Below are 22,412 nucleotides of genomic sequence, written 5' to 3' on the forward strand. Positions count from 1 at the left end.
TGTTAGCATATTAATCGCATTATTTCAACGTCTATTAATTATCAAGTTCAGATTGAATTGCCACGTAATGACCCGTAGATCGAACTTTAGGAATTAGAAACTTTCAAGTTGCACTTATCGAGTACGTATGCAAGTGTTATAACGCGATGCTATTATTCTAACGATATCTCTCGCACGACGACGGTACGTGCAACATATCCGAGCGGGTCGCCTGAAAATTTCGTCGTTGCGCTTCCCTTAAATGCTCCCCGGCGGCGCTCCGGCGGGGTTTAACTGCGATCGTTTGCTTCCGAAAATACCTCGTTTACGGCGGACAAAACGTCGACTGTAAATCTCTCTCTCTCTCTCTCTCTCTCTCTACCTCTCTGACACAACCTAGAAAATTAACGGCAAAGTAAGTAAGGCGAATCGCGTTCAGCTTCCCGATCTCGCGTTTCCGTTTTTCGGAGGATCGAAGGTGATTCTCGAGCGATTGAAGATTAAGCGATTTTGACGAGCACTCTAAATGTATACATAACAAAATAAAATAGAGTAGCGAAATATGAATGAACATTATTAAAAGGTCCCGAATAACGCGACAGGTACTCGCTGAGTTTTTCAATTATCACGTACATTCGATCTTGCACTTTAATCCGCGATTGAAATTCATCGTCGAAATCGGGCTCTATGTTATGCAAGCCGCACGTGCTATTTTCTCGCGCATATTCAACGACGGAGGCTGCTTTGGGTACAGAAACGATGGGATGAGCGGTGGCTTCGGAAGTGGGAAGGATTAAGAGCGAGCTGAAGAAGGAGAGAGAGAGAAAGAGAGAGAGAGAGAGAAGAGAAGAGAAGAAGAGATGAGAGAGAAAGCCGCGTAGGGGCCGAGGTCGTCAGCGGTGTAGGCGGAGGTTAATGGGTTTCGAGGACAGCGGCATGTTACACCGTGAGATCTCGCGTCTCGCCCGTTAAGAATGACGGAGGCAGAGCCTTTGTCGAGCTCGAGTGTTCGCGGAAAGTCGCACGAGGCGAAAGGTTTCTTTCCGCGGTGTGTGCGCCGAGCGTTGTGAATTTAAATGGCCGTCCACGCCGGAAAGCAAGGCGTTCCGGCTTTTTCGACGCGAAATAACGACGGACGCGTTGATACTTGCGCGTTGATGCATTCCGCGAATACAATGGCAGCGTGGACGCTTTGTAGCCTCCTTTCCGATATTACTACGTCGAAAAATCGCAGGATGGAAACTCGCAGGAATGCATTTGACATCGCGGATGTGTCGGTTTTGTCGATGGTAAACAACCGCGCGTACGGTAGAACGATTGAAAAAAACGAAAGTTCGTGTGCGCTAGAGGTACCAGCGCGGGCCCACCCAATTTTAGGAGAGGTTGCCGACCCGGCTGCGTTTCCAAATCGGTTTTCGGTAGCGCGTCCTGATGGGAACCGCTCGACGGTCGCGCGAGAGCGGAAATATTGTCCATCGGAAATAGGCCATGGCGAAGCGAATTAAAAGAACTTGCCGGTAGTTTCCGCTTGGCTGGCGAACGACGTTTCCGCCGTGTCGTGACTAATTGCGCCAATAATACGCGACCATTTTCAGATGTCGGAAACGAAGCGTTCGAATAAGATTTTTGCGTGGCCTCGGGTGTCTCGCAATCGATTGCGTCAGAGGCCTGATTGGCATTTACATTTGTCGTTTCGAAAATAAAATAGTCGTAAAAAGCATTAATGGCAAGTCATACATTTTAACGGATGCAAATAATACACATGTAATTTATTGGATATATGATGAGATATTTTAGATATTGTCCTTTGTAATATTTCTCTTTATTTTTAAAGAAAAGCATACTATGATGGGAGGTAGCTAAACTGTATCAAATGCATACTTTTATTAGGCGAGATCGTTTTTGTGTTTCTTAAAATGAAGGAGATACGATATGTCGCTTCCTTTGCTCGACGGTTCATATCAGCAAGCTGAAACGTTAATTGTGTTTCTTAATGCATGTTTAATACCGCTTGCGGTTTGTGAGTCATAAATGTGAACCAAAATACAATAGCTCCAAAAACTGTTGTTATCTTCATTACGTAAAGATATTTATTTCATAATTCTTATTTCTCTTTTGTCTCTTTTTTTTTTAATGGTAGGCGAAACAGCTTTACAAAAATGGGTCTGTCTGTTGTAGTCTTTTTCCGTTGAGCTATCTACGCTGTCTTAGCTCATCGACTTGTCAAATAATCGTTAACGTTATTAATGATAATTTATTTTATATTGGTGTTTATATGAACCTCAGTTTTATCCTCAAGGGCCTACTAATTTTCAGAAATTGTCAGTTTCTGAATTGATAGTTAGATACGGTTTTTCATTTTGCAATATTGAAAGGTATCGGTTTTTTGCATTTTAATCTGTCAAATATTAAAATATCTATTTCGGTACCTCCGACATGGTTCGATCTTCGGAAATATATATGTTGCAATCCGCGTACGATTAATCCGTAAAGTGACCTACCTGCGTCAACGTCATGATCCTGCGCTTTGTAGCAACGATGTTTAAAAGGCGCCATTGTTCTTGCGGCCGTTTGCAGATATTTAGATTAAAATTTGCTGCGCGAAATATAAGCTTCCGCGAAGCAGGCCGGCGCCCGCGCGCTTCGTTATAGATCGCTGAAGCACGGTGCCAGTCTAAATATATGCATGCTCGGTTTACATGCTCGGGCTCTGTCGTGCGATTTTAACGTCGCTTCCCCGAGAAATCAGTGACGCAACCGCCGTCCGTTTCCGCTACATCGTTGCGCTTCAATTTTACGATTCTACGCCTTCGTACATCAATTTTTGTATGCGATAACGAAATATTTGGAGCCTCGATAAGTAGATGTTTAATTTTTTTTTTCACACATCTGTTCATATATCAGGAAAGGAAAATGTTAACGCATCAAATTTCTTTTAAATGCAAAAAAAAAAAAAATTAAAAAATGCTTATACAAAAATTTTATTTTTATATTTATTTTTATAGGTAATTTCGCAAAGTGTGAAAAGAGTTTCAGCATCTTTTTTTAAATAATTTGTTTCGAAATTCGTGTTTTTCGTTTCTTTCGAAGCATAAAGGTTTAAAAACTTGCACTCGCGAATGTGAGTCTCGCGCCGAATGATCATTGCAAGAATCATTTGGCAAAGACTTTCAGAAGATTTAGAATACGGTATCGATCAAGGCCGGTTAAACTTGCGATCTCTGAGGCGGTAATGTCGTTGCGCCAGGCGCTAGGTTACCAAGCTCGTTTATCATCAAAATCCGATATGATTAATACGTGGCGCGGGCGATGCGACTATCGGTTCGTCGCGGCAGATGGATCGGTATCTAATCTATCACTATCATGAGTCATAGCGTGCTCTAAGTGCACACACTGGGCCGACGCACGGCAGCTGCTGTAAACAATTCGGCGGCGTGCGTGTGTCCACGCTGCAGGACAAATGATCCCCCGGTGCAAATAAAAGTCCTATCATTAAATGGGATTGGCAATTTTTGCCGCGGACCACGCCGGGCGGCTCAATGACTTACCGAAACTACTAATTCATTACGCCGCCGCGCCGCCGAAAAAGCCATATTCTCTTTTATCGAAGTTCGCATCTATCAAAATCCAAGTCGATTACCCGGCGCAGGTGCAACGAATGGTTATCGAATGTTCTCGACATGGTACCCATCAGCGATCGATGACTATCGGAATGCACGTTTAGGATATAAAGCATGCATTATTGCTTTCGGCTACAAGATATCATGCTTCGAGGAGGGTTTGAAGCTACAAATAATTTATACGTCTGTGTAATATATACAAGTGTACGTTGTTATATCTTGATATTACACGTGCGTGTATCGAACAGGCAGAAATATGTCTCGAGCATTCCGGACTATGATCTATCGAATTACGTCACGTTCCGATAACACGCTGCATTACAAAAATATGTAAATCAATTACGAATTTGATTGAATCATTCGACACATTTATCACACTTTCCGATTAACTATTCACGATTAATTAATCGACACTCTAACGCAAGTTATCGATTGTCGTTTTATTATCGATATTTAAGGTGCTTTTGCAAACCATTTAACTAGCAAATTATTTGCGGAGTCACCGCAATTATTTTAAATGCGACTTATATTCGTGTCATTTTTTACACTTCGATGGTTAATCAATCACGTGATCGCAGGCTGTCGATCATCCGTCATGATCCTCAGCTTGGGTGGTCCAAGAGTCGAACAAGCAAAGAGATTCACATGCAACTCACTCGGTTGCGATACTCGATTTTATGATGATCGAAAAATACAAAATCATTATCAACAATTGTAGATCTTGTTGATCTTCGTAACAATAATTCTCTCTCGGTAGTTTTGTATTATTTATTAATATTGCGTGTAATTTATCACGAGTTAATTTTTGCAAGATTGTTTACGACATAATTAAGTGAAGGAGAACGCTATTATTAATAAATTATTTTTTATTAACGAAACTGTCTCGACGGTGGTTGACTAATTCGCGATTAATTTCGATAGCGATACGTGTCTCTCAAGTAATCACGCATCACCACCTACGGGTTTTTTTCCTTTTTAAGCGGTTTCTTCTTTTCCTCGCCTTCTACCCGCCTTCCATTTGAGTCCCACCGAGATATACTTACTACCTAACTTTGTAAGTACCGTTAACGTCGGCTAACGATTATCGACCCCCGATATCGGCATCCGCATTACCACCAATTCGTACCTACGTGTACGTGCTATGTATTTGCGCCCCTGGAATTGAGCTTTAATGTCGTTTACAAACTACCATAATATATGCCCGGCCGAAACTTTGCGCAAAACTGCCGTCGCGTTTCTTAATTATCCGATGACGTCATCCACCCTTCCGCAGTCGCGTGCAATCGTGATTATGCCGTCAAAGTACTTCCACTGTATTTCTCGAATTTCGGGCAGCAGTAAAAGTTCGTCACGAAATTAGTAGAATCGATATAGGCGCACACTGCAGCTATAATTTGACAATTGTAGGTACGGGAATCTCGAAGATAAATTTAACTTTATGAAATTTCGGAGCGAACGTGCCGTGAAATTAACGACAAAAGTAAACTTTTTGTAACTAATATATTTAAAATATAATTAATATGTTTAGTACTGTAAGTAGAGAAAAATAATATTAAATAAGCTAAAATGTATTTTTGTTGAGGTTCGAATTGTGCGCCATCGTTCTTTGATGATATCGAGTTTAATTTACGAGTTCGACAACTCGTATCATTACAATTAATTTATTTATGTCAGATTGAGGAAATAAAAGTGACGTTCTCAGAAGGTGCCGTTTGTTTAGGAACAAATAAGACAGCGAGGGATGCGATGAGACGAGTGGAAGGGTTGATCACGGGAACACCTGCTCTCGAGCCATTCGGAACCGCCGTTTTCCTTGCATAGTCTCGTTTCTCTCTCTCTCTCTCTCTCTCCTCTGTTCCAAGCGTCGAGCAAATGATTTGATTAGAGAACAATGGCTTTCCATTAACAACCCCTCTCTCTCCGAGCTCGTACCGAGGCTCATCGTGCTGTCTATCAGCTGACTAAACCTCTCCGTAGAGCCGACGCTCCCCGACGGCGCGCGGCAATGGCCGTCGTCGTCGTCGTCGTCGTCGTCGTCGTTGCCACGGCGAAATTGTTTGAAAATTCACCCGGTGTTTCCATGGCTGCGTTCTCGCGGCTCGACCGAAAGCTCGGCGACCGTAAATAAATATTCTAGCGAATAAGCTTTTGTTCGCACGCGTTTATAGGCGCGCTACATAGATACCTAGAGTTTTCGAGGTTTACATTGGCGTTGTAAACGAATCATCCGTGAATTTATTGTTTTTTGCACGATTTTGCTCGGACAGCCGTAGTAGCATACAGTCCGTGTGTATCGAAATGATTGGGTGTATTTTGCAGCGGTCGCGAGTCTCTCTCTGGACCAACCCCAGTGGCGCCTATGTCGCCTTGATTGATAATGAAAATGTTTTTGAATTACGTCGAGGAGAGGATATCCTCCGGTCATATCTGTTTCTGTCACGCCACTCGAATAAATGTTTATGGATAATTTTCAGTTCAATTTACGAGAGAATTTTAGGGGCGGTTGACCTCCCACACGAACTAACTTTCGAAAAACACTGTAAAGCACTTGACACTTTATAGACATCTGGTATTTTATACCGATGCCATATAGGTATCTGTTATAACGATAACAGTCCGATAGTGCAACAAATAACAGTTGGATTCAATCACCAGTGCGCCGAATTCGAAGGTATTGTTTCTGTCGACCGGAAGAGAGATAGAGAGATAGAGAGAGAGAGAGAGAGAGAGAGAGAGAGAGAGAGAGAGAGAGAGAGAGAGAGAGAAAGAGAGAGAGAGCGAAAGAGGGATCTCTAAACACAACACGGGCTAGAAAATTTTGTGTTATCACGTGTGCCCTCTCGAATTGTTTCTGATTCACGTGATGCGAGACGCGTATCCCTAAAATCGACAATACCGGCGCGAGTACGGCCAAATACCCAAGGCCCCAATACCCTCTTCCCCATTTTCCCTCCTCCCCCATTTATTGATTCGAATTTCGCAGTTAATATCGAGCCTTCACCTTTTTCCGCGTGACAGTCGTCGAAATCCTGATGCTGCGCGAGCGGTTAATCGGGAAGCCCCTGACGAGGAAATAGGCTATCGATCCGAATGGACAGTGACTCGTTTTGACAGTGCATCGAGTGGAGGGATGTCGCGATAGGGGAGCGCGATAACAGAAACAAATTTCCTACGCCATTTGCGGCTATTCGTTCTGCACGTGGTTTTCATCTGCGTTTTCAGCTACCGCTCGAATAAAATGTGATTTCTGGGCATCTGCTTTTTTTTTCTCTCATACGGCCCCATACATTCGTAACGTCACACGGGGTTGCTTACGCTCGTTAAATAATATGCGGCGCTTTTTGAATTATAAATCCTGATTTTTGAGGAGTAAAAAATTTCTGCGCGACACATTTTTGGCGACACGTCGCATTCGTTTTTATCAAATTCTCATACATTTGTTATTATAATTAAAGCCAGACATAAAGGGATATGAGGAGATATAAAGGGAGGGCATCCAATCAAACTTTAATGGTAACGCACTGTACGGCAAATCACCATTTCGGTCGTTATTTAAATATAACGATGCATTTTATCTCTGAATCTTAGGAGATTGCGCCAAATTTCGCATAAGCTCCCTATCTATCTGTATATCTCCCTTTCTCTCTCGTTTCTCTCCGTGCTATTTGGATTTCGTGCTATTTCTCCGCTGTGATTGTAGCCACGTTGCGCTCCTGTTCATTTGCCTCCTCCCCCGTTTCCATATTCGTTGCGCCCAAATATCCGTGCGAGGCATCGCAATATGTTTAGACGAGAGGGAGGAGGTGGCGGCGGGGGCTCCGCGGGCGAAGGCGCGAGATTGCGAGATGAATATTTGCAGCGGGTGGAGAATTTCGTTTTTTTTTTCCCTCCCCCTTGCTTTCAGTTTTCCGCGTATCTTCGTACCGTGCTTCGCACACCGCGCACGTCCGCCCGATTTCTCCTCGTCGGCCCGGCTACGTGCGTCTCGGTCCCCTTTTCTGAGATTCCGCATTATTTACGGCGCATAGAGCGTTAATACATAGCGCAGGAGGACGGCCGAGATTAGCGACTCCCGGCTGACGTTCGCGTTTCTTGACGGACGACAGAGAGAGGTCTGCGCGGAGCGTTTAACTCGTCTGTTTACCTGTTCGCAGCGACACACGCACACACGTACACACGTACACAGGTTGGGACGCATTTTCGCAAGAAGGAAAACCGAGTTACGAAGCGCGGCGTTACTGGGCACTTTGCATGACAGAACGGCTAATCTCGCGGCTCGCGACTCGACGACGAGAGAGCCCGTGGCTCGAGAGAGTGCATTACCGTGCCCGCGCGCTTAGATTCCGCACTCCGCACTCACAGATTAGCGAATTCGCTTGTCGCGCAGCCGCTAAGTGACTTGCTAAGTAAACGAGGCTTCTTCAAGGACCCGAGTAAACATCGTGTCCGCTCTATAAATACGATTTGATTGCTTTAACATTCCGCTTAAGCGTGTGTCCTCGCTTTAGAGTCGCGAGAGGCGATGTGAGAATCAGCCGTGGCATTGCATCGCCACTTTCAGAAGAGTCAGATTTTTTCCCTTCTCGATTTCTCAGTCACCGACGTGATAAAGATAAAAGGGGAAAGAACAGATTATATTTCGAAACAATACGGGGTTCTTTTATATCGTTGAAATTTTGAGCCCCATCTTGAAATAGTCACGGGCTAGCGAAATATTTTTCTCGATGAGAAACTAATCTCGCTAAAATCGGAAACTTTTTAATGCGCTTTGAATGTATCGCTTCATCGGGATCGAGGCTGCTTTGTTTGGCGATCGAAAGAGGAAAAAAGAAAAAGCCCGGCAAGCTCTCGTATATACATATATATATATCATTTCGACGTGAACGCAGACAATGGCGCGCTTCTACTGTTGGTGATCGTCGTAATTTTGGGCGTGCTAAATGTCAACCGATTTCGCATTTACGCCAGGCTGTCAGTTATTACCGAGTGGAAGTATGACGCACCCGACAGTGTAAATAATTCAGGGCTCAATTACGCAAATTGCGAGCTACCGCGTTTTCCCCTTTTCCCTTGACCTATCACCCTTTCGCGTTTGGCTCTCTTTCTCTCTCTCTCTCTCTTCCCGCGTACGTTGTGTGCGTGTGATGCACGTTCCGTGCCACTTCATTCCGCTACGCTCTCTGGGAACCCCCTTCGCCACGTGACTAATAACTAGTTTTCGCCGGTGGCGGAACATAAAAATATTTTTCACCCCGTACGTACATTTGCGTTGCGCGACGCGATGAAATGTTTCGCGATATCAGCTTTTCATATGCTTGTATTTATGCGGCATCAGAAATTAAAAAGTTTCTGGTTTCTTTCCCGTTTGTTTCTGCTGTCTTTAAACTGTTTATTCTATTAAACTTCGAGTGTATCATTAAGTCCAACTTCAAGAATGTTAACGATCCCATAAATGATTGCTTAAAAGAAATATAAATGTTTATTTTAGTATTGTAGTTAAAAGTAGGAAAGAAATACATGAATTATTTACAAAATAACCGGAAGAACATTTATCAAAATTTATTAGAGGAAGATCACCAACCATTACTGTCATAGGTCTCTCCCTTATTTCTCGGAAGCTAAACATTGCACTGTAGTAGTACCAATAAAAACATATTTAGATTAGAAAAATAAAACTTATAGTTTATATACATTTATGTTTTTTTTCTAAGTAAAATCTTTTAAAACGAATCTAATTTAATCTAATTTTTGTACATAGTTATGGCACATGTATCTTGCGGAACAACAAGTATTTGTGTAATTGACAAAAAATATGACATCGAAGTGAAAGATCTTTAAGAATTTTTATATTAACTAAATATTTTATATAAATAGCTCATGTTAAAGGGGTAGAAAAGAAAAATATAGCGTATTGTGTCAGTTTTAAGTTTCGATTTCTCAAACGTTTACTTTTAGTTGCAAAAATATTAATTATTATTAAATGTAAAATAGTATTATAAAAACTGTCATATTATTTGTGATAGGAGACATATTTTAATTTATTTTTTACGTTTCTGAAGTTTTATTTTTGGATTTTGTTTAAGAAATACCATAAAAAAATAAAGTGATACGCTAGAATTGGTGATCTTTCTTTACTGTTCGTTAGAATGCTTAATAAGATCCAAAGGAACACGGAATCTGAGATTTGCTGGGATAAGATTTATCGTCTATTATGACGAATGCCTTGAACCTGGCAATGTTAACGCGAAACGGATGATCCACTTTCCTGCAAGTTGTCTTACATCTGGCTTGTAAGAATGTAAGCTCTCCCTCGCTCGCTCGTACAAACGCGACAGATATAAGGCCGACGAGGCGACGGATGTTCTTCTTTGGATGACAAAAAAAAAAGTACTAAGGGAGGAACTAGAGATTCGCGAAACTTTGGAATTAACGAGAGAGGAGTTCTGCGGTGGTGGAACTTTTGCGCAGACTATTCAACTTCCAGCCGTATAACCTCGCCGGGTTGAAGACGCGCGCCATAATCCGTGGTAACAACGAGCTAGAAAATACCCGTCCCGTCGCTCTCTTACCGCATTGCGAGGGTGGGCTCCATCCCTCCGAAACCGAGCGGAGCCCGAGACACTCGCGGGTTTTTGTTCTGATTCGTCGTTACTTGTGCGCGCGTCAGCACTGGTGTCTCCCGAAAGTAATTTCGCGGTTGGATCGAGTCAAGGAACGAAATGGACTGTGACACAAACGGTTATCAGGCACGGCGGCATTTTGAGGTAATCTCATAATTCAGCGAAATCAGTAATCAATGCGTTTAACAATAATTGCTAATCTAATTGGTAATAATCGGATTAATGTGCACGTATTTTGTTACATCGATTACAGTAACGTATGAAATTCTACAGATTCGTGGTTTTTATATTTTTTGTTAGGTTTTGCAAAATTGAAAACAATCTTAATTGGATTTAGAAGAGAGAGTGAGACTTTATTAATTGAGAATTTGCAAATTTAATTTAAAAAAGTTTTCTACGTCTGTCGATTATTTCGGATAAGGAAATACGATTGCCCGCGCTCTTATCTCGTTGGCGCGGAGGTAATTAAATTTTTCTAATGAACCGTCTACACACGGTGCTCCTTTTACATGTCAGAGAGATCAAAGTATATCGCGCGCACGAACGCAGGTCTCGTCGGAGAATCGGTTAACTGACACTAATTGTGGAAGATCCGAGAAGATTTATCCCCGGCGAACGTGCAATTGACTCATTAATTCATGCGCGTTGCGTCACGTTGCGCGCGGTACGTTACGAGCACACGTCTCATTGGCTGCTAATGAGATCATCCATATAGAAAACGGTCGAAGAGCCGAGAGCCTGGTTCGCGAGAGGCTACGGTTTCGTAACTGTCGCTTTCTCTCCCGATATCTTCTGCCCGAGCGATTAAAAGTATTCCTTTTCTTTTCTTTTATTATTTTTTTTTTAAATCAAAACAAATCGTCGATGTCACGTTTTTTGTTATCTTATCGCTTCTTACAAATATTGGCTAAATTTATCCGTATCAGCGGATATGTGGACAGATTTCTTTAATGCGCCGCTAAATTAAATCTACGGCGAGTACAAGCAACGAGGAAGAGAAAGAAAGAGCGAGAAAGGAATACATGTAGGCCGATTATGTAAGATACTCGCTGGAAGTCACTATATATATAACTGCGCGTGACGGTTAAACCACGGTGATGTTTCTTCATTGGCATCAACGTGCATCTCCTGTTATCCACGTAACTGCGTGTCGACGAGCTGCTTATCTGTCAGCGCTACTTTCAGTCGCTCACCTAACGTGCTATTACTCTCGGCACAACATAATTGATATAATGACAACGACTCGCGTCGATCGCGCGTTTGATAATACTTCCGTACGCCGAAGCGCAAGACAGTATTTATGTTTACCTTGTATTTGAAGATATCGTAGACAATATCACAGATTACCTAATTAGATTACACATTCACATATAATTTGAGAGATGTATAATTATTTCGCGTTATGTTGAAATTTAAAGCTTTTTGGCGGGTCAGAGTTTTTGGAATAAATAAATAGAATGTTTTATTATTTTATTCAACTTTATTTGTTGAAGAATTCTAAATGGACTTTTAACAGAATTTTTATTTACGGGGTGTTAATACTATCGATAGAACTTGGAATTTTCAATAATTTATTTTACCCTTGAAAATCATAGATTTTATTGACACCCAATTAATACTCAAAAAGAGCAATTTTAAAAAAAATTTAGTTTTAAATTCTATTTCTCTTTTTGATCAAATTATTTTTTTTGATAATTTTTTCTTGATAATGCAAAATGTTTATATTTATATTTTCTCAAATTTAATATTCAAAGCTTAAGATTTTTCTTTATAATTGAGGAACTCTTTAAAAAGCGTGTATTTCAATGCTTCATTAAAAAGTTTTATAATCTTATCTGGAATTTTGAATAAAATTTCTGAAAAATTAGGGAATTTAGAGAACTCTTTTACAAAATTTGAGTAAACATTTTAATTTAATGTTAATTTATTTGTCAGATTACTTTGAGGTTTACAAAATCGTAAATGTACGTATTATAGCTTTTAACGAAGGTTTTCTCTTCAAAAAAGATTCGACTCCTAATTCGTCGAGATTCCGTGACTAAGGGAAGCTTTTGATACATCTTGTGTACACGCGCCATATTATACTGAAATGTCGCGTCGGATAACCGAGCGAGCTTTTTTTCACAGTCGCCGTTGCTTTTTCAGTCTTTTTCTGCCTCTTTTGCACGTCTCCGCGCGTGGGACTAAGCGTTGCAAAAACCGGCTGGATGCCGCCGAGAGTACTGGGGTGTATGTTACTTATCTCGTTCTTCGTGCCTCTTTCCTCCCTTCGCTGCAACCTTCTCTGCCTTTTTCATCTTTTTTCGCAGCTCGTTCGCATTTTTTGCACTTTTTGGATCGAGTGAGGTATTCGGCGAATTATCAGATCAACGCGATAAAACGGATACAAATACGAGAAAATGTGTCCTGAAAATAACGTAATGTTGCTATTTTTTTAAAGCAAACTGAATTTAAAATCTCGATACTGATTTTGAATATTTGCATATTTTGAAAAAAAATGTTTTGAAACAGATGTAGAGACATTAAAATAATGTGAAAGAGAGATTTTTTATTTAGAATAAAAATTAAAGATGAAAAATGTGTAAACAGGACCGTATAAATTACAGGAATTGTTTGCTTATTTTATTTATTTTTTTTGCGCGCTTTTATGTTTGCTGGAAAAACGTTTCTTTTTTACTTCTAGACAATTCTCTGCAATTTTTCATAGAGAGAGAGATTGAGAACTGATTCTTTCAACTTGCTACGAAAGTTTACGCAGGTGAGAGGGTTTATACGACGTGACTTGCAGAAAAGAGTGGAGGGATGGCTGCTCGTACCCTTTCGCGCATTTACATTGTTCTCCATCCGTCTCTCTCTCTCTCTCTCTCTCTCTCTCTTCCTCGTATTCCTGTTTTTTGTTCCCCTCCCGCTGACTTTATGAAAGGGTTCAAATATGTGCGGAACTATGGGAAGTAAGAACCAGGTGGATTATGTCCGTAGTGTGCTTGCGCGCATTACTCTCCTTATTCCTCGTCACACTCGCCTCTTTTCTTAAGCTCATTTGTTTCTTTTTCCTTTCACCGAGAATTCTTCGATTACTTGAAAAACTCGTTTGCGCTTATTAATAAGAGCAAAAAGTTAAAAGAAGTTTAAGTAGTATCTCATTTATCTGTAAAATCAGTAAGTTTTTCGTGGAAAGATTTGCGAAATATTATCTTTGAAGATGTAAATTACACATTCTACAAACATATTTCTATTTTTAATCCGTACTTTACTAAGCGAATTCTTTAAATATATGCATAAATGTCACCGCGATATCTTTTATATTGAACGATATATAACGCAATATAATATTACAAAAGCATATTGCGTTAACTCGTATCCATGTATTTATGTGCTTGTATAAATAACGAAGGATATTTTTGATTCGTCAGGACGCGAACAGTTAAAATTAATGGTGTGTTTAACGTCGCCGTTGATTCAACTTTCATAACGCTCGTGGAAACTCAACTTATTGCACTCGTCGTTCTGCCATCCTGTTTTGTCGGACAAAAAATAAAGGAGAGAGGAAGAGAGGGAGGGGGAGGGGGGTTGCGACATACACAGGAGGAAAAACGTAAACGTGCGGGGGCGATCGCAATTAGTGCTTCGATTCGGGCGACGAGCAAACGAACAAAATAAAGCCCGCGTGATAAAAATCACTGTAGCAGTCGTTTAACGCGTTGGAAGCACTGGAAACGTTATTAGGAAGAATCGTAGCGTCGAGTTACATTCTATTTCCGCTTGTTCCATCAACTGATTCAGCGAAAGTCTCACTCTCTTCGTTCCTCCCCTTTCTTTCCTCTCCTTTCGCCCTTCTGTCTTTTCCGCTTTCATTTCTCTTTTCGCGGATACTTGAATTTATCTTCCCTATCTTCTCATTTTCAACGCTTTCCTTGCTCCTTTGCGTTGCATCGGCACTTCTTTCGCCCGCCTTCATTTCTCGTTAACCCCTTCTATTATTTCCTGACTTTTTTAATTGTCGGAACCACAAAGCTGAGTGTCATCCTCGGTCGCTTTCGTGCACCTCGTTATTACAGGGGTATGCGTGATAATCATGAAATTATTTCACGAAATTATTTCTCGAGTTTTTTTTTGTTTATGATTTTGGGTTACAAATGCAAGCAAATGTACAATTTAAAACTTTATTATATTTATTATATTTCCAAATTAGTAAGCATTTTTCAATTTAACACATTCGAATTTTGCATAAAATTACATTATGTGAGTTAAATTGTTTGTTAAATATTACGTAATTATAATACATTTTACATTGTTCCATTACTTTTCAAATATTCTGTATTGTCTGCTCTTTTTCTCCCGCGTATAACGAATATAATTTTTATTTAAAGAGCAGATAGATCCCGCGATGTATTTTCAAAGATAAAAATTTTCACCACTTTTCATGTTTCTTTCAAACGACTGACGTGGTAATTACTTACCTGGCTTGCACTCACGAAAAGAAAGTACTTATTCGCATTATCGTTTATTATTCGTTTCTATATATGTTATCAAATCACGATGCTTTGTTTCGGCAATACCTACTATTTCACGATGGTTGTCCACTCTCTACGGAATCGTATTCTCTCATTCAGTCTTTCTATTATTTTCTAAAGTTTTTAATTATCCTAACTGCAACGCGTGTAGTAGAGCTACGTACGCTACGTTTGCTTTTACGAGCGACACCACCATTCGCGGTGCAACGCTCGTTTCTCGCTCGTTCTCCGCTCGTTCCGTACATGTAATACGATCCCCCTCCCCTCGCCCGAGATAACAGCGTACTTTCCTTCTCCGCTGCAGATCGGTCCCTAACGCGGATTCTCTCTCTTATGCTCGCCGTGTGAGTTATTCGCGTGAAGAGGGATCTTCTTTTTCTCAAGGTGGGCATCTCCGTCCGCCACAAAAGCCGGAGATGAGTGGGTACTGCAATCGTGGTAATTACACACCCCGCGCGCGTACACTTTATACTTTCTCGCTCGTTCTTGCCGGCAACAGAAGCGACGGTGATGCCGCGCGCTGGATAGAGTTTAGTGATGTTAACGGTGGACTCGCAGCATAACTCGCTGTGTGGTAGTAACTGGCGGTAGCCGCCCCAATGGTGGTAGGTGGTTCGTAACCTAGCCACCCTTTTCTACCGGCTGACGCTGGAATCTAGCCGGCGGCATGGAATACGGTCCGCTAATTCGCGTTAATCTAATTTGCTGCGAGTCGACCGGAGCGAAGGCTGTGAGCCGCTCGCGAGTCAGCCGAAACGCGACAAATCTTGCGCGTGATTGCGATCATTTAATAATTATTGCATTTTTATGTAACATCGTGTTAACCGAAGCGCAGAAGTAGCGTCGTATTAAATGTTTGATATTTTATTTATGTATATCATTTACGAATTGCGTGGGGAATTAAGTAGGGCCGAAAATTCTTCGGAAACTGTAGCAGTTTCAGAGAGCTGCGAGCGGTTAAAATCGAATATTTGCATATTTGCATGTAGAATTAACGCATTCAAGGTAACACACACGCGTATCCGCATTCCAATCGCTCTATTAATTTTTATTGCTCAATTGACATGATATTGATTTTAATTGCGCAACTGGTTTTGTTTTTTCAGTTTATTGTATGATATTGCGTGCATTATTTACAATGTATATTTATGCACTTTGATTATTGCTTGGAATAGATTCAAAGCTTTGAAATTCTAGAAATATAAAATGTATTAATATCCGAAAAAAAAGAAATAATACGGTGCCTAATTGTTCTGTTAAATTAAATAGAGTCAATATCAAATACGTTTTTCAATATTGTCAAATAAATAATGATTTTTTTTTATATCGAGCAAAATTACTTACGCGATTATTAATTCTTTTAATATATACAGATGTGCGTAGTCGAAATATGCAATGCTCACGAAACACGTATAGTGGAAGCACCGACCAACGTTGCGAGAAGAGGGCAGCGATGAAACGCGACTATCGATTTAACATATCTCTTTCAAAAGAATGGATCACATGTATTAGAGTACATTTGTCGCCCCCTCGAATCATTATTTGTTTCCTCCGTCCGTTCGCCGCTGATATTCAGCGTTTTCTCGTAGGTAACCTTTTGGGAGTGCATTTTTCTTCATTTTCCGCGGACTTTCCTCCAATAAAGGGCTGTAGTGCGGTGTGCGGCGAAGTTGCCGGCCGAACGATAAAAGTAATACCGATAACTCATCCAGTTTCGTGCTACCGTTTCGTTAACGTACACGCGGAGCGCGCAAGCTCGTCGCACGTTTGCGTCGTGCACACCTATACACACGCACATAAATACACGTGTATTAACGTGCCACGCTCACACGTATGCCACTTAGCTTTATTGGCCATCAGACGAATTTTTCGTCGGGATCATATCTGGGATCGTAAAGTCCGTATTGCGAAAATCCCCAATGCAATCACGTCCGTGACTCCTCCTTCCTAGAATGCAGCGGGCCACGATCGAGTGCGCAATCCATTTGCCGGGAAATGTAATAATTGCAAATTGTAATGGCGCGGCACAGCAATGCCACCGCCGCGGTATCAACTCTTCGCCGTCGTCCTTCGTCCTCGCTACCTCGGTTTCTTGCCTCAGTTGTTTGTCGAAAGTCCTTCTCGGTGTGCGCGAAATTTTCTCTTTTTCTCCCGACTTACTGTACGATAAGAAACGAGAGACTCGAATGTCGTTCTTTACAAGTCTGACTCTTGCTCGTGCTGCAGCCTGGTGGAGACGTAAGGTACTGGATGCACTTCTTTATTTTATTTAATAAACTGCGAGGTATAAAGAACAAACACGTTACTTTTCGGATTTCATAAAATGTTTAGAAATTAATGTATTTTTAGGAGATGATCCACTTTTGTTTGTCTTTGTCACAAATTATCACAAATATTTATTTGACTTCAGAGACATTGATATCAATGTTGTCATATGTTTCGCTTTCTGGTATCATTACTTCATATTTTATTTTTTACATTGTTGAGATATCCGGCTGTACTTTGTTTACAAATGTGTACGTGACGTACGAGATGCTTTCAGCAACTTCGCGTCATCAAATACATCAAATGCAGAAACTCGAAATACCTAGTAGTCAGTGTGGCTGAGTGCTGATCGATCGATCGGCATGTAGATATTGATGCGGCGGTGATAACACTGTCATCGTGATTAGATCGCAATTAGTTTTAGTCAAAGATAATGACGCAAATTGGCATTGTTTGCGCTGTTAATAGGGACGTTGCGCATCGATTCGAACCGTCGAATGCTCGTTCACCTCCCCCTAGTTTCGATCCACCCAATCAATTCACTCGACGAGTTGACATATTAATGAGATATTGTTGCCAGTGTAACGAGCGATAAAGTTGTAACGAATGTGTGCCCGCCGCTGCAACATACTTCTTGGTGAACCGCACAGCACAGTACGGCTGATATAAATTATAAATATGGTCAGCTGCTACGTAGATGTGATTAATGCATTACGGCTATCTTGGTTATGTTTTCAGCACCGGTGGTCCAAGTATTCGCGGTAGATATGCTGGCCGTCAGAATGATGTATTCGCCGTATTACAAAATCGAATCTGGCGCCTGTTATTCGTTCTCATGCTCAAACGTAAGGCGCATTGCAACAATTCGCGTAACCGTCTGTGCGTCACGTTTTTAAGAGTGCTCAGTTTTACTTGGGCGCTCTAGTTTTATGGTCGACTAGATATTCTATTATCGTTCAATGATGTCTTTACCTTCATTTTTTATTGATGAATTCACCGTTTAAGTTAACGCACGAAAAGATAAATAATTCCACAATGATATATTTCTCCTCGACTTGAGAAATATTAAGATCTGAGAATTCTTTCGTACTTGAAGACCATGCTTATAACAATAATAAAGCATCGTTAAATTTCCATACGCTGATATTAATACGAATTGAAAATTAACCCCTGAGATGTCGAGCGTTGATAGTTTTTTTGCGAGAGGGAGAGAGATTTTTGATTGATTGAAGTTTATTTAGCTTTCTCAGCTATTATGTTTTACATAGATTTACATACATGCTTCTTTAACATCCGTTTAAATACATTAATTCTTTCACAACTCCTAATTTCTGCTGGCAAGGTATTGTATAATTTTATGCCCTCGTAACACACGCTTTTTTGCGCACTTTTAATTCCAACGAATTTTATTGCGATAGTCCCTTCCTGTCTCGTTTTTCTTCCATTTTCATTACTAATTAGTTCTAGTCTATCCCTTAAGTAATTTGGCGCCAAGTTATGTAAAATCTTAAATATAAATATACATACAATTATAGTGTAGTCTCTGTTTTATAGACATAAATTGCAACGCTTGTAACATATGTTCTATTTTAGTGTATCTATTACATTGTAATATTTTATATAACATTGTAATATTTTATATAACTCGCATAACCCGATTCTGTGCTACTTGCAATTGAAAAAATTGCATTTCTCTCATATCTACCAGTAGAGACTAGGAGAGACCGGGAGAGACCGGGAGAGACGGGGAGAGACGGGGAGAGACCGGGAGAGACGGGGAGAGACGGGGAGAGACGGGGAGAGACGGGAGAGACCGGGAGAGACGGGGAGAGACGGGGAGAGACCGGGAGAGACGGGGAGAGACGAGGAGAGACGGGGAGAGACGGGAGAGACCGGGAGAGACGGGGAGAGACCGGGAGTCTCTCTGGAGATATTTTCCAGTCATTAATAACAGTTTGAATTGCCGTTTCACACGAATAATGTTTCCTGAAACCTGATTGATGCTCTGTTATATATTCATTCGAATCAAAGTAATCCTTAATTTGTTTCTTAACTACTAATTCTAAAACTTTCTCGTATATCGGTAGAATATTAATCGGTCTAAATTCGCTTGCCTTCCTAGCTTTTACAATCTTTGGTATCGGTATTATTGTCGATGTCTTCCAGCTCTGTGGGCAACAACCTTCTTTCAGAGATTGATTAATAACATTAACAAATTCTTCTTTAATAACTGGCAATATCCCTTTTAATATATTGCTAGTTATTCCCTCTTCTGTACCTTTTTTTCGCGGTAGCTGCATAATAATTACTTCTAAGTCTTTTGTATTATTTAGTTTAAAGTCTTCAAAGTATACTTTATCTTCAATAACATAAATACTTCTTCTTTTGTTTACATTTTTATTTGTACTTTCTATTGAATCTACTATATTCTGAATACTTTGTATATAATACATATCAAATTTATCAGCTAAATTATATTCAATTGTCTTATCTAATATTTCAAAGTTTATATTATTTATTTCTTTTGCCCCTATTGATTCTCCTTTAACTAATTCTTTCAATACTTTCCACATATTCGCAGGATCATCCCTATTGTCATCTATCATAGCCTCATAATACTCCTTTTTCTTTTCCTTAATTAATTTTATTACTTTCTCTCTGTTTTATACTGTGAGAGAGAGAGAGAGAGAGAGAGAGAGAGAGAGAGAGAGAGAGAGAGAGAGAGAGAAATGACCAATATTGTGACTTAAACTTTCATCATTACTGCGCGATTTTTCGAAGCGACACTCGCGGTGCGGCCTGGGCGGAATGCGCGCGATCATTTTTACAAAATGTCAATTCTCCCCAAATACCCATCGGCGCCCAGCCGCCGATATCGACAACTGCGCGTCGTGGCGATGACAGGTATCGATCTCGCTCAACATTTTTATCGAACGCGCTCGTCACCGTCGCCGTAACGCGGGCAACATAAAGGCCAGCCTTGTTAGGACGGATATGGAACATGACGCACTCCCCGTACCCACGCGCGATAAAATGTTTCATCGTTACGTAATCGAGCTCGCGGCGAAGTCGCCTGAAGTGCAACGTAATTTATCTGTTAGCGAAAGAGTATGCCGTACGCCTACGCTACGTGCAACTTTGTTTTCGAAGATTACGTGATTTTTTCCAACTCGGCGATCAATCGCAACCGTGTTAGGATGATTTGAATATCTGAAAAAGAATTTTGCGAATTTATTACACAGTAGAGAACATTTCGTATTTAGATTAAAACCGGTCCTTGTTAAATTTTTTGTATTGTATTCTTAACATATCCAAATGTAAATTTATCGCAAAAAGGAGAGCCCGCGTTATATTCTTCATTATTTTATTAAAGTAGTTATATTCTTTATTATTTTATGTTAAATTGATATTTAACATTTCATAAAATAACACAATTTATGGCTAAATAAAAAATAATGTAGTTTTAAATCGTAAATTTTAGGATTCATAAAAAATGTAGGTGTCAAGATATTATAAATGTTAATTTTATTTAAAAAATATATTTTCACATTCTGTTTTTAAATTATATTAAAGTACTTTTTTTGTATTAACTTTTTACATAACATATATGTTTTTTTAAACATGTTCATTAAATTAACAAATTTATATTAAATTAACAAAAAAATTTGAATAAATTATTATGGAATGTACAGTAATACGTCAAATTTAACACAAATTTTCTAACTGTGTATCATTTGCAATAATATTTTTTGCGATAAGTTAAGGTTTTTATCACGATGCTCGTAATAAAATTGACGATTAGTTTAATTTTGAGATATTTGATTGTTGTGTTTCAAGTATCCTGATATAAAAATGCAATATATGCAACTATAAATTGTGCAGCTTTAAAATATATCATATGTTTATTATTAGTAATATTATAGTAATAATTTCTATTGATATGAAAATGATATTTCTGATTGTAGTTATTTTACTGTGCAATTATAGTTACAAATGCAACACATTTTTATCTCAGTGTATAGAATTGAAAATAATATATTTAATAATTTGTATTGAAATTTTTTACTGAGCACCAAGATCCGAGAACTGACATTTTTTCTTCTTGATTGTATTATTTGTTTCTTGAAAGCTTCAACGTCGTCCCCTCGTATACATGTCTCCCGAGTGTTCTCGCTTCATATTTAGGAATTTGAAAGTCCGCCGTTGTACATAGATGCGCGATAATCTATGTATGCGCCCGCTCTCCGCGCCTTATAACGCGCCTGTATTTTTAATATGACGTACCTGCAGCCGAGGAACGCCCGGTTGAAGTGTAGTTACTGGTGCCGCGTCGCGCCGCGGAACAGCCACTTTGTTATTGTAACTTGCAATTTGCAAGAATCCCAGCCATATTTCCTGAGTTTATCATCTATATTTCCGTCGACGGCGACAACGTGACCTAACCGCTGCCGGCCCCGCTCGCTCGGCGTAGCGTGGTTAGATGCGTTGCCCGTTTTCTCGAGTACTGCCGGCTGATGTGGCAATAACCGACTGGAGAAAAATCCACTTGTCGTCCTCTAGGCGTTTATTCCTGTCTTGGAGCATTCTTTTTCGCCATTCTCGCCGCAAGCTATTTCGAAGAGGCAGCGGCCGATAAAAGGGACGATCGAGAATTTCGCCCGAGTAACGGCGCGAGGCTCGCAATGATGTCAATTATTTGCGAATTTTACAACGCTGCGAGTGTCAAACTTTCCAATAATACCTGCGAGTTTAGGACGCTAGGCTCTAGAGGTTTTCGATACCGGTAACGAAAACGCGGCGAGTCCCCCGCGGCGGATCCCGCGACGTGTCACAGCGAGAGTCAAACGGCTCTGGTTTCAAGTCGGCGAGGACATTGTAGATTGAGATTAAAAGCCGTTTGTCACCGTTCTGGCGCACGTACCGCGACAAATGCGCGCGATAAACGACGGCGAGTGCGTCCGTCTCGCTCGCAGCGCGCGATGATATCTTCGCGCGAGCTCGCGTTTCGAGAGAAAGGGATAGAGTCGCGTTTAATTTACAAATAGAACGGGGGAATAAGTTTCTGCGGGTGACTTAACGCACGACAAGCTTCCCCGGTGCCAATGGCCAGTAACGACGACTACAAAGTCAGCGGCTACCGACGTCGCATGCGCCTCTCGAGGGGACGGCGTTGCCGGGCAAACGGTGCCGCCACGGAGCGTTAAGTGACGTTTATGAGAAAATATCGGCCCGGACTGTAATTACATAGCTTCGTTGTAACATACGCCTCGCCACGGCATCCTTGATAGCGTTCGCGGCTGTTCCGCCATAACTTCGGAACATCTTTCCGGCACGTTCCGGGCTGAGTTTGCGCAAGCGGCTGTAAAATAAAATGAGCAGATAACGAACAGCGGATTTTAGAGAGATTTAACGTT

The 22,412-nt window shown here is 40.7% G+C and overlaps 1 protein-coding gene across 6 annotated transcripts in view; it reads left to right on the forward strand.

Moving 5' to 3' along the window:
- The window catches only part of LOC105834902 (polyglutamine-repeat protein pqn-41), a 385,320-nt gene that overhangs the window by 73,810 nt on the left and 289,098 nt on the right, over window positions 1-22,412 (forward strand). The window lies entirely within an intron of this gene.

Source organism: Monomorium pharaonis, chromosome 2, assembly GCF_013373865.1.
Source record: "Monomorium pharaonis isolate MP-MQ-018 chromosome 2, ASM1337386v2, whole genome shotgun sequence".
Classification (NCBI taxonomy): Eukaryota; Metazoa; Arthropoda; class Insecta; order Hymenoptera; family Formicidae; genus Monomorium; species Monomorium pharaonis.